General features: G+C 42.9%; 1 long non-coding RNA gene across 3 annotated transcripts; it reads left to right on the top strand.

Moving 5' to 3' along the window:
• The first annotated feature begins 455 nt into the window (after nucleotides 1–455).
• LOC103785241 (uncharacterized) lies at nucleotides 456–11,794 on the top strand. 3 transcript variants are annotated; one of them, XR_008620642.2, is made up of 4 exons: nucleotides 1,089–2,625; nucleotides 4,561–4,699; nucleotides 7,896–7,937; nucleotides 9,304–11,794. It is a non-coding gene; the product is annotated as an uncharacterized LOC103785241 (long non-coding RNA). The 3 variants fall into 3 exon arrangements; XR_008620641.2 differs by having other exon boundaries at nucleotides 456–4,718; XR_001338761.4 differs by having other exon boundaries at nucleotides 1,094–4,699.
• The last annotated feature ends 276 nt before the right edge of the window (nucleotides 11,795–12,070 follow it).

Genomic DNA, 12,070 nt, shown 5'->3' with positions numbered 1-12,070 from the left:
GAAACATTTCTTTTAAAAAGGTGGTATATATACACACTGGAATACAATTCAAACATAAAAAAAGAATAAAATCCTGTCATTCACAGAAACATGGATCAGACTGGAGGACTTATATTAAGCAAAATAGGTCAGGCACAGAAAGACAAATATGCATGTTCTCATTCATACTTGAGAGCAAAACAAAAAACAAAACAAAAAAAACAAAAAAAACCCACTTGTCTTTATTGGAGGTTTTTTGCATATAAATCAATTTTAATTAACCTCAAGTGACTGCTGATTTGTAGATAAAAATAAAAAAGAAGCCCTCTACATGGTCTTGGTTTTATAAATAGGATAATAATTTTTTAAATAACTGTTAATTTAGTAGCTATCAAAATCATTATTCTGCCAAAAAAAAGCCTGATGCAATGAATGAAAACTTTTGTAGAACAAGTCTTTCTCTAATGAATAATTTTTTTTTTTTTTTTTTTTTTTTTTTTTTTTTTTGAGATGGAATCTCACTCTGTCGGCCAGGCTGGAGTGCAGTAGTGTGATCTCAGCTCACTGCAACCTCTGCCTCCCGGGTTCAAGCGATTCTTCTGCCTCCTGAGTAGCTGGGAATACAGGTGTGTGCCACCACACCATGCTAATTTTTGTATGTTTAGCAGAGACATAGTTTCACCATATGGGCCAGGCTGGTCTCAAACTCCTGACCTCGTGATCTGCCCACCTCAGCCTCCCAAAGTGCTGGGATTACAGGCATGAACCACCACACCTGGCCTTCTAATGAATATTTTTATACAAGAGATCTTAAACACTCTGCAAGGCTTTTTCCTTCCCTCCCTCCCTCCCTTCCTTCCTTCCTTTCTTCCTTCCTCCCTCCCTCCTTCCTCAACTCAGAAGTGTTATCATATAAATAAAATAAATATAAGCAGTGTAATAGTATTATCTTCCACATCTCAAGGTTTAAGCCATTCTTGTAAAAATTAATGATAGAATAAGGCTTATTGTAAGAATCCAAATGTACTTATACAAGTGCTTATTTTCATACCACATCTTAATACATGTGTAGTGTCAAAAATGTTCTTCAGTCACAATCATAATTTTTATTGTAGACAAGAAGGTAATAGATTCTTCCATAGTGTCATATCAATGGCTTTTGAAAACCTAATAAACAGAGCTAGTTTCATCTCCGTGCCCTCTACTATGTTGAAGTAGAAAGATAATATGATTTACTGAAGGTATGCTAGGATGTCTTTGACTATTTTAACAACATTAGATTGTATGCAACCAACTTTGATTTTGAGCTTTTTATGTATAAATCTTTTTGGCATGAACTATTCTTTATTTCATAAATATGAAATAAGTTTTAAACATGTACTGACTAAAATGTTACCCGCTCCTTCTTCAAACAAAATTATTGCTGAAAGTTTTTGTTATTCTCATTAGACTTTTTGCTTAATGGCCAAAGCAACCTTACCATTCCCTTCAGCTTGAACAAACTTTACCTTTTTTTTTTTTTTTTTTTCATGCATCTAGGCTTCTAACCTCTCTTTGCTTACAGTTTTTACTTTAGAAAGCTTGTAATTGTAAATTTTTCCTGTGCCCTTTGAGATATATGTAAATCTTTCTGAAAGCCTCTTGCCAGTTTTATAGCCAAGAATGTCTTTATCAAGGACCCTGGAGCCATTCTTTTGAAATGCAATCTTCATAGAAAATAGTATTCCTATATCTTTGTTTCTGTGGGAGGGAAGAAACCCTAAGTACAGTGAGTGCCTTGCTCCGTGTTCTAAAACCACCTCGTGTTATGAAGATAAGCAAAATATCTGCACATCTGACGTAACAGTCACTTCTTGAATTGACTTTTGTAGAGGAGAATTTCTTCCTGAAGATGTGTCTATGGTAATGACTGGGAAAGGTGCTTTAGCTTTGATTCTGGATGCATGCAGCAGTATAGTCTGTGATTTTTGGCTGTGAACAGCATAGTGGTATCAGTAATCTCCGCAGTGGTTGGCTACATTTTTTAGGGGAAGCTATGGTGAAAATTGTCAGGCCTCTGAGCCCAAGCCAAGCCATCGCATCACCTGTGACTTGCACGTATACGCCCAGATGGCCTGAAGTAACTGGAGAATCACAAAAGAAGTGAATATGCCCTGCCCCACCTTAACTGATGACATTCCACCACAAAAGAAGTGTAAATGGCTGGTCCTTGCCTTAAGTGATGACATTACCTTGTGAAAGTCCTTTTCCTGGCTCATCCTGGCTCAAAAAGCACCCCCACGGAGCACCTTGTGACCCCCACTGCTGCCCGCCAGAGAACAACCCCCCTTTGACTGTAATTTTCCTTTACCTACCCAAATCCTATAAAACGGCCCCACCCCTATCTCCCTTTGCTGACTCTCTTTTCGGACTCAGCCCACCTGCACCCAGGTGATTAAAAGCTTTATTGCTCACACAAAGCCTGTTTGGTGGTCTCTTCACATGGACGTGCATGAAATTTGGTGCCGTGACTCAGATCGGGGGGGGGCCTCCCTTGGGAGATCAATCCCCTGTCCTCCTGTTCTTTGCTCCATGAGAAAGATCCACCTGCGACCTCAGGTCCTCAGACCGACCAGCCCAAGGAACATCTCACCAATTTTAAATCAGGTAAGCGGCCTCTTCTTACTCTCTTCTCCAACCTCTCTCACTGTCCCTCAACCACTTTCTCCTTTCCACTCTTCAATCTCTCCCTTCTCTTAATTTCAATTCCTTTCATTTTCTGGGAGAGACAAAGGAGACACGTTTTATCCGTGGACCCAAAACTCCGGCGCCGGTCACAGACTGGGAAGGCAGACTTCCCTTTAATCATTGCAAGGACACTTCTCTGATTATTCATCCACATTTCAAAGGTGTCAGACCACGCAGGGACGCCTGCCGTGGTCCTTCACCCTTAGCGACAAGTCCCGCTTTTCTGGGAAAGGGGCAAGTACCCCAACCCCTTCTCTCCTTGTCTCTACCCCTTCTCTGCTTTTCTGGGGGAGGGGCAAGTACCCCTCAACCCCTTCTCCTTCACCCTTAGTGGCAAGTCCCGCTTTTCTGGGGGAGGGGCAAGTACCCCTCAACCCCTTCTCCTTCACTCTTAGTGGCAAATCCCGCTTTTCTAGAGGAGGGGGCAAGTACCCCAACCTCATATCTCTGTGCTCCCTTATTTCCGTGCCCCGACCCCTTATTTCCTTGCCCCGACCCCTTATTTCCTTGCCCCAACCCCTTATTTCCTTGCCCCAACCCCTTATTTCCATGCCCCAACCCCTTATTTCCATGCCCCAACCCCTTATCTCTGTGCCCCAACCTCTTGTCTCTGTGCCCCAACCCCTTTTCCCACTTTTCTGGAAGGTAAGAACCCCCGAACCCCTTCCCTCCATTTCTCTACTCTCTCTTTTCTCTAGGCTTGCTTCCTTCACTATAGGCAACTTTCCACCCTCCATTCCTCCTTCTACTCCCTTGGCCTGTGTTCTCAAAAACTTAAAACCTCTTCAACTCACACCTGACCTAAAACCTAAATGCCTTATTTTCTTCTGCAATGCTGCTTGACCCCAGTACAAACTTGACAGTAGTTCCAAATAGCCAGAAAATGGCACTTTGGATTTTTCCATCCTGCAAGATCTAAATAATTCTTGTCATAAAATAGGCAAACGGTCTGAGGTGCCTGACGTCCAGGCATTCTTTTACACATCAGTCCCTTCCTAGTCTCTGTGCCCAGTGCAACTCATCCCAAATCTTCCTTCTTTCCCTCCCACCTGTCCCCTCAGTACCAACCCCAAGTATTGCTGAGTCTTTCTAATCTTCCTTTTCTGCAGACCCATCTGACCTCTCCCTTCCTCCCCAGGCTGCTCCTTGCCAGGCTGAGCTAGGTCCCAATTCTTCCTCAGCCTCTGCTCCTCCACCCTATAATCTTTTTATCACCTCCCCACCTCACACCTGGTCCGGCTTACAGTTTTGTTCCGTGACTAGCCCTCCCCCACCTGCCCAGCAATTTACTCTTTAAAAAGTGGCTGGAGCTAAAGGCATAGTCAAGGTTAATGCTCCTGTTTCTTTATCCCAAATCAGGTAGCGTTTAGGCTCTTTTTCATCAAATATAAAAATCCAGCCCAGTTCATGACTTGTTTGGCAGCAACCCTGAGACACTTTACAGCCCTAGACCCTAAAACATCAAATGGCCGTCTTATTCTCAATATACATTTTATTACCCAATCTGCTCCCGACATTAAATGAAACTCCAAAAATTAAATTCCGGCCCTCAAACCCCACAACAGGATTTAATTAACCTCACCTTCAAGATGTAAAATAATAGAAAATAGTTGCAACTCCTTGCCTCCACTGTGAGACAAACCCCAGCCACATCTCCAGCACACAAGAACTTCCAAACGCCTGAACCGCAGCAGCCAGGTGTTCCTCCAGAACCTCCTCCCATAGGAGCTTGCTACATGTGCCAGAAATCTGGCCACTGGGCCAAGGAATGCCCTCAGCCCGGGATTCCTCCTAAGCCACGTCCCATCTGTGTGGGACCCCACTGAAAATCGGACTGTTCAACTCACCTGGCAGCCACTCCCAGAGCCCCTGGAACTCTCGCCCAAGCCTCTCTGACTGACTCCTTCCCAGATCTTCTCGGCTTAGCGGCTGAAGACTGACACTGCCGATCACCTCGGAAGCCCCCTAGACCGTCACGGACGCCGAGCTTCAGGTAACTCTCACAGCGGAAGGTAAGCCCGTCGCCTTCTTAATAAGGAGGCTACCCACTCCACATTACCTTCTTTTCAAGGGCCTGTTTCCCTTGCCTCCATAACTGTTGTGGGTATTGACCGCCAAGCTTCTAAACCTCTTAAAACTTCCCAACTCTGGTTCCAACTTAGACAATACTCTTTTAAGCACTCCTTTTTAGTTATCCCCACCTGCCCAGTTCCCTTATTAGGCTGAGACACTTTAACTAAATTATCTGCTTCCCTGACTATTCCTGGACTACAGCTATATCTCATTGCCGCCCTTCTTCCCAATCCAAAGCCTCCTTTGCGTCCTCCTCTTGTATTCCCCCACCTTAAACCACAAGTATAAGATACCTCTACTCCCTCCTTGGGGACCGATCACGCACCCCTTACCATCTCATTAAAACCTAATCACCCTTACCCAGCTCAACGCCAATATCCCATCCCGCAGCATGCTTTAAAAAGATTAAAGACCGTTATCACTCACCTGGAACAGCATAGCCTTTTAAAGCCTATAAACTCTCCTTACAATTCCCCCATTTTACCTGTCCTAAAACCAGACAAGCCTTACAAGTTAGTTCAGGACCTGCACCTTATCAACCAAATTGTTTTGCCTATCCACCCTGTGGTGCCAAACCCGTACACTCTTTTGTCCTCAATACCTTCCTCCACAACTCACTATTCCCTGCTTGATCTTAAAGATGCTTTTTTCACTATTCCCCTGCACCCCTTGTCCCAGCCTCTCTTTGCTTTCACTTGGACTGACCCTGACACCCATCAAGCTCAGCAAATTACCTAGGCTGTACTGCCGCAAAGCTTCACAGACAGCCCCTATTACTTCAATCAAGCCCAAATTTCTTCCTCATCTGTTACCTATCTCAGCATAATTCTCATAAAAACACACGTGCTCTCCCTGCCAATCGTGTCTGACTGATCTCTCAAACCCAAGCACCTTCTACAAAACAACTCCTTTCCTTCCTAGGCATGGTTAGCGCAGTCAGAATTCTTACAGGAGCCCAGACAACACCCTGTAGTCTTTCTGTCCAAACAACTTGACCTTACTGTTTTAGCCTAGCCCTCATGTCTGCGTGCAGCGGCTGCGGCTGCTTTAATACTTTTAGAGGCCCTCAAAATCACAAACTATGCTCAACTCACTCTCTACAGTTCTCATAACTTCCAAAATCTATTTTCTTCCTCATACCTGACGCATATACTTTCTGCTCCCCGGCTCCTTCAGCTGTACACTCTTTGTTGAGTCTCCCACAATTACCATTGTTCCTGGCCCAGACTTCAATCCAGCCTCCCACATTATTCCTGATACCACACCTGACCCCCATGACTGTATCTCTCTGATCCACCTGACATTCATCCCATTTCCGCAGATTTCCTTCTTTCCTGTTCCTCACCCTGATCACGCTTGATTTATTGATGGCGGTTCCACCAGGCCTAATCGCCACACACCAGCAAAGGCAGGTTATGCTATAGTACAAGCCACTAGCCTGCCTCTTAGAACCTCTCATTTCCTTTCCATCATGGAAATCTATCCTCAAGGAAGTAACTTCTCAGTGTTCCATCTGCTATTCTACTACTCCTCAGGGATTATTCGGCCCCCTCCCTTCCCTACACATCAAGCTCGAGGATTTGCCCCACCCAGGACTGGCAAATTAGCTTTACTCAACATGCCCTGAGACCGATAACTAAAATACCTCTTAGTCTAGGTAGATACTTTCACTGGATAGGTAGAGGCCTTTCCTACAGGTTTGAGAAGGCCCCTGCAGTCATTTCTTCCGTTCTGTCAGACATAATTCCTCAGTTTAGCCTTCCCACCTAATACAGTCTGATAACAGACGAGCCTTTATTAGTCAAATCAGCCAAGCAGTTTTTCAGGCTCTGAGTATTCAGTGAAACCTTTATATCCCTTATGGTCCTCCGTCTTCAAGAAAAGTAGAATGGACTAAAGGTCTTTTAAAAACACACCTCACCAAGCTCAGCCACCAACTTAAAAAGGACTGGACCATACTTTTACCACTTTCCCTTCTCAGAATTCAGGCCTGTCCTCGGAATGCTACAGGGTACAGCCCATTTAAGCTCCTGTATAGACGCTCCTTTTTATTAGGCCCCAGTCTCATTCCAGACACCAGACCAACTTAGACTGTGCCCCAAAAAAACTTGTCATCCCTACTATCTTCTGTCTAGTCATACTCCTATTCACCATTCTCAACTACTCATACATGCCCTGCTCTTGTTTACACTGCCGGTTTACACTGTTTTTCCAAGCCATCACAGCTGATATCTCCTGGTGCTATCCCCAAACTGCCACTCTTAACTCTTGAAGTAAATAAATAATCTTTGCTGGCAGGACTATGCTGAATCTCCTTAGGCACTGTCTAATCAGATATCCTGAGTCGTCCCAATTCTTAGACCATTTATACCTGTTTTTCTCCTTCTGTTATTCCATTTAGTTTTTCAAATCATCCAAAACCGTATCTAGGCCATCAGCAATCACTCTATATGACAAATGTTTCTTCTAACATCCCCACAATATCACACCTTACCACAAGACCTCCCTTCAGCTTAATCTCTCCCACTCTAGGTTCCCACGCTGCCCCTAATCCCGCTTGAAGCAGCCCTGAGAACCATCGCCCATTCTCTCTCCATACCACCCCCCAAAAATTTTTGCCGCCCCAACACTTCAACACTATTTTATTTTATTTTTCTTATTAATATAAGAAGGCAGGAATGTCAGGCCTCTGAGCCGGAGCCAAGCCATCGCATCCCCTGTGACTTGCACATATACGCCCAGGTGGCCTGAAGTAACTGAAGAATCACAAAAGAAGTGAAAATGCCCTGCCCCACCTTAACTGATGACATTCCACCACAAAAGAAGTGTAAATGGCTGGTCCATGCCTTAAGTGATGACATTACCTTGTGAAAGTCCTTTTCCTGGCTCATCCTGGCTCAAAAAGCACCCCCACTGAGCACCTTGCAACCCCCACTCCTGCCAACCAGAGAACAACCCCCCTTTGACTGTAATTTTCCTTTACCTACCCAAATCCTATAAAATGGCCCCACCCCTATCTCCCTTTGCTGACTCTCTTTTCGGACTCAGCCCACCTGCACCCAGGTGATTAAAAGCTTTATTGCTCACACAAAGCCTGTTTGGTGGTCTCTTCACAGGGACATGCATGAAAAAAATGTGCTGGGAACAGGAGATACCAGGTAGGTCTGCCCTCAGGGCCCACTCATGGCAGGTAGTGGTAAGCCAAGCATTCCTGACCTTGGGCCACCAGGTGGCATATGCAAGCACAGTTTTAGTGAGTGCAGGTGGGCAAATTCTTGAGACTCCAGGCAGTCTTCCTGCATGCTGGCAGTGGGAGTGGTAAGCCAGATCGGTGGGTGAGTCCTTAGCACCTTAAGCCGAATGTATGGCCTGGATTATGGTAGTAGTGATGGCAGGATAATTTTGGGGCTCTCATGTGGCACTCACTAATGTTAGCTGTTGGTATGATGGGCTGAGCAAGCTGGTCCCCAGGTTCCTTGGTTGTGCATGTGCATGGATGTAGTTGATGGTATTGATGACAGGCTATATGGGCTCACCTTCAGGATTCCAGAAGTAGGGTACAGATGCTAGAGGTGGTAGAAGGGGTTGGGTAATCCCCAGGTCCCTGGGAGGGGTGCTCATGCTTTGGGTTGGGGAAGCAATGGTGACAGGTCTGGTGGGCCTGATCTCAGGGCATCAGGGTGTGCAGAGCTCCAGGAGGTAGTAGGCAGGGCAGGCAATCTGTGGTGTTGGTTGTGGAGAGCCTGACCTCAGGGCTGGTGCTAGAGTGTGGTGATCCTGCTGTTGAGTATGGGTGGGGTTGCTATCAGTGGTCCCCTGCAGGGAGCTCTCAGGTTCTGAGGGGTGTACACTTTCAACTCTGGCAGTAGCAGTGTCCACAGTGGTGTGTGTGAAGAGCCTGCACTCATGACATGCACTAGAGCACAGAGGCCATGCTTTTGAAGGGGGCAGTGTTGCTATTCAGAGCCCCAAACAGGCACTTCTCAGTTTCTGGGTAGTGTTTGCTTTGTCTCCTGGCTGCAGTCAGTGACTGCTATCATGTTCAAAGGGGTCAGATGGATCCTGCCTTTCTGGGTGTGAACTCAAGCACAGAGGCTGTGTTGTTGGTGGGAATGGGGTTGCTATTTGCATCCTCAGACAGGCAGCTGTCAGGCTCACTCACTTTGGCTCCCAGTGGCAGCAGCACTATTGTGATATGCAGAAAGGGGAAGGGATCCATTTTCACATGAGCCCAAGTACTGAGAACATACTGCTAATAGGGACATGGTTACTGTTTACATACCCAGACTCTCAGATTTAAGGTTTGCTTGCTTTGGCTTTCAGAGGCAGCAGTGGCTGCAGCAGTGTGGAGAGTTGGGGAAGGGATCTTGACCTCTGTGCATAAGCTAGAGCACAAAGGCCATGCTGCTAGTTAGGGCAGGGTGGTTCCCTGCCCTAATGGTACCAGGTACCATTGGTATCATTATACCAGGCAGGGAGCTCTTGGGTTCTGCCAAGCACATGCACTGGTTCCCTTTGTCTCAGGAGAAGCCTCCTTGATGTACTGCGCTATCATTTCCTTGAGGAGTTGTACTCCCTGTGGATTAGAGTGCTGGGGACCCCACAGCACCATCGGGTCCAGCCACCGCTGTGCCACTGAAGCCCTCCAGGTGGATGCCAGGGAATTCTACTGGGGGTTCACAGGGTGTGAAGATGTGGAATTGTTGGTTCTCAGAAGAGGATGCAGTCTGGTGGAAGCTGGACTCTGGCCATAGTGCCCTACTGCAGCTGCTTATGTCTTGCTATGTTATGTGGTGCAAGTTTCCCGCTTGCAGCAATGCCCTGGCAGGCCTCTAGATCACCACGCTGTAGAGCCCCCACCTATGCTAATCTCAGAGCTGTATAGATGGAAGAGGTCTCCTGTGGTTAGGATTGCAGTAGTCTAAGATAAGACTGTGTACCCCTAACGGCTCACACTGACCCTTTCCCCATAATAGGGAGCCGTTCCAGGATCCCAGCTGGTCCTGGCTGAGCTAGCTGCTAGCTTCCTCTCCTTCTGTACCTCAGGTGTTTCCTGTGACTTCTCTCTTAAACTCTAGTGTTCTTTCCTAGATAAATTCTGTTCAATTCTATTCAATGTGTGATTATCTATTAACAGTTTTACTTCTTTCTGGGGAGGAAGAGTGTCTGATGTCTCTAGTTAGCATCTTAAAACCTCTCTCCAATATGTGGTTCTATTGTCCACATTTCTGCTATCCTATAGGAAGATGCTCTGACATTTGTCTTTATTTTGATATCCCTCATGAGTTTTTGAAGTGGTTTTATAAAGTCATATCAAGGAATGGATATAGACAAAAAAGGAAATGCTATTTTTAATTGATTGATAGAATAATTATTGAAATACATTCTTCTTAAAATGGAACTTTAAGGGCATCTTAGCATGTGTCAAGAAACAAATAAGAGGGAGAACAGGGGGAGGGTGCTGAGGAGATGTTAGTCAATGGATAAAAAATTTCAGTTAGATGAGAAGAATAAGTTCTATTGTACAATATAGTGACTATAGTTAATGACAATGTATTGTACTTTTCAAAATTACTAAGAGTAGATTTTAAGTATTTTCATCACAAATAAATGGTAAGTATGTGAGGTAATACACTATTAATTACCTCAATTTAGCCATTTCACTATGTATATATTTCAAAACACCCTGTTGTAGAAATATATATAATTTTTGTCTATTAAAAATAAATTAAAAATAGAAACAAATGAGCAGTTAGTTGAAAAGAAACTAAACATCCCCATGAGATAGTAACTAAGTTTATGACTCAGCAGGAGCATTTTATTTTTTATAAATGCACCTTTGGTTAACAAAGAAAGCAAAAAGAACACTGATATTAACATGTAAATGAAAAATTAGCATAAAAAGTTGATATTTCTTCAAATTTTCCTGAGGTGATTTTTATCTGTTCTAAGACTTACAATTATTTGATAAGACTTTTAAAATTACTTACTAAATGGAATTTTAATATGTAAAAGTAATTTTTCAGCAAAATATTAATATATATTAAAGAGATAAAATACACTGATGATTTTCTCAGTTTATCATTTTGTCACTTTGGAAGTAAGGCTATATTCACATACTATGTGCTAGCCATTTGTAGGGAAATGCTAACAAATGACAACCTGAGTAATTTTCAGTTGTCTCAACTTTTAAACAAAAATTGTAGAACTTATAAAATGGCATAGAGGATTTGTTAAAAATACAGCATTCAAGTATTATACATATTAGGTCCTAAATACAGTTAATTTATGATGGCGCGATTTCATTATATAAATGGTAGTCCTGAATGGAATATGTTATATCCACTGATGTACAAATTATATATTTTCTCATGTAATTAAAGAAAGTTAATCACAGTGTATATCACTTGCAAATGGGTTAAAACAAACTGGGACTTCATGTGTAATGAATATAGCCAAGTATAATATTCAAATAAATTTTATAACAACATATGTAATAATATGCTGCTAATGTTCTTTTTATGTTTTTAAAGGTTTTTTTTGTTTTATTAATATAAAAATGATTAAATATACCCAGGCAACTTATGAAATTATACATTTTTGTAAAAAGTGTTTACAGGTAAAAAATGATTGGGAAAAGTTGATCTAGATAAGAAAATTATATAGTGGTAAAATATTACTTGAGTATTTTCTGTGTAAAGTGTTATGGTTTTATTTTCATTGTTGTAATTGTGTGTAATCCACACAATTTTTTTCTGGCATTAGAAAGGCAGAGATTACAACGAATGGGACAATGATTACTTGCTAGAGTGTTCGCTGATGAGATGTAAATAGGTTCTATGTTGGAAGTACAGCTGCAGAGGAGATCAATAAAATTGTTATATGGAATTTGTAATACAAATTAATTTGTACCAATGGTCACATTAATTATTCTATTTAACACATTCAAATATATTCTATTTCAGTAGTGTGCTTCCGTAACATTCTCAACATAAAAATACAACTTTGAACAATATCTTGCCTTTTCATATTTTATATTAAAACAGAATAACATTGTTCTGCCGTTTTGACCCTTCCAAGATTTCTCACAGATAACTGAGAGGATTGAGAAACAGGTTCCGAGTAAAAAGGGTTTAATGAATGTTGCAGGAGGGTAATTTTCATGGAAATGACATTTTTTTGAAGCCTAGAAAATGTAACAAAAAGAGAAAAGGAAACAGCCTATCTTCATGCTGATGACAATGTTTATAATGAGCCTGAATAATAGAAATTTAACCAGCTCCTGAAGTAT

This window comes from Pan paniscus, chromosome 14 (genome assembly GCF_029289425.2).
Source record: "Pan paniscus chromosome 14, NHGRI_mPanPan1-v2.0_pri, whole genome shotgun sequence".
NCBI lineage: Eukaryota > Metazoa > Chordata > Mammalia > Primates > Hominidae > Pan > Pan paniscus.
The sequence above is the reverse complement of the archived record's forward strand: the minus strand, read 5'-3'. Positions and strand labels throughout refer to the sequence as shown.